Source organism: Oratosquilla oratoria, chromosome 42 (genome assembly GCF_046742065.1).
Source record: "Oratosquilla oratoria isolate Oo_2021 chromosome 42, ASM4674206v1, whole genome shotgun sequence".
In the NCBI taxonomy this organism is placed as follows: Eukaryota; Metazoa; Arthropoda; class Malacostraca; order Stomatopoda; family Squillidae; genus Oratosquilla; species Oratosquilla oratoria.
Genome location: NC_134818.1, coordinates 2139164 through 2140487, shown reverse-complemented (window position 1 = coordinate 2140487; position 1324 = coordinate 2139164). Strand labels below are relative to the sequence as shown.

General features: G+C 39.3%; 1 long non-coding RNA gene across 1 annotated transcript; it reads right to left on the bottom strand.

Annotated features, from left to right (window-relative positions):
- Nucleotides 1-573: 573 nt before the first annotated feature.
- Nucleotides 574-816, bottom strand: LOC143021793 (uncharacterized). The gene is made up of 2 exons (XR_012966005.1): nucleotides 740-816; nucleotides 574-638 (listed from the first exon to the last, which is right to left on the bottom strand). It is a non-coding gene; the product is annotated as an uncharacterized LOC143021793 (long non-coding RNA).
- Between the last annotated feature and the right edge of the window lie 508 nt (nucleotides 817-1324).

The following is a 1324-nucleotide window of genomic DNA, read 5'->3' as shown; positions in this document are numbered from 1 at the left end:
TCTTATATATAAATCCTTGGAAGGGAAAGATTTTTTCTTAAGAATACCACCGTAAGAATCTTACGGTGGTATTCAATAAAAAAATCTTTCCTTATATAAATCCTTGGAAGGGAAAGAATTTTTTAAGAATACCACCGTATGCATCTGAGAGAGACCTCCCACACCTATATTTGGTCTTCCAAAGCACAGAAGAAAAAAAGGAGAGGAAATTTTACTGCCTCGGGTTAATTCTCAGAGATCAGAAAAATTCAACCACCGCTATTAAGCATCATCATATTTGGTAGAAAAGAGATAGGTGAAGTGGAAGGTAAGGATACAGATAGATATAATTGTTTTTATGTGAAAGAAAAATGACAATGCCAGCTAAGGTACACACACACACACACACACACACACACACATATATATATATATATATATATATATATATATATATATATATATATCTGGTTATTTTCTATAAAAACATGAAGACATCCCAACTCCTTATAAAGAACAACCCCTGCCAGAGGACACCGGAACTTCAGCGTAGCCATCTCGTGTATGAATACTCCTGCAGAAAAGGGAACTGTGAAGCCCTCAATGAAACATACATAGGGATGACTACGACGAAGCTCACGAGGCGTCTCACCCTTCATCTCTCCAATGGCGCTATCAAGCGACACCACGAAGACGTACATCAGACCCCACTGACAAGAAAGAATTTGGAGGAGGGCATCACTATTTTACAGACAGAAACAAACCACACACACCTTCATATCCTAGAAGCCTTATACATAAAAGATAAAAACCCCACGATGAACAGACAGACTCCGGATCAATTTATTATTCCTACATCAAAAGACATCGAGGTCACCTTACGGATCAGCCGCTAGGCATGGGGGCGGAGCTTAGTGTTCCTGCCTCCTGATTGGTCAACCGGATCACCACGCAAGTGTCTGTGATCCGTGTATTGTGTATTTAAGATGATTTCCCACACACTGTACTCATTAGCACTGAAGATCCCTAACAGTTAGGCGAAAACTCTGCATAAAATTAGAGAAGATAATTCCGATGCCTTTACTTAAACCTCCAATGCTATTTGGTCAGGCAATTAAAGAACTTAGCACGACTCAGCGCGCCAGCATTAGAAAAGTCGAGAATGTCAGCAAAAAACTCGTGAACGCAGAAGCTGCTGCAAATTTTAATGACATTTGCCTTAAAGAGGATCTGCTGCCCAACTATAGCAATATATATATATATATATGTATGTGTGCGTGTGTGTGTGTGTGTGTGTGTATACATATACATAAGTATACACATACATACACACACACACACACAC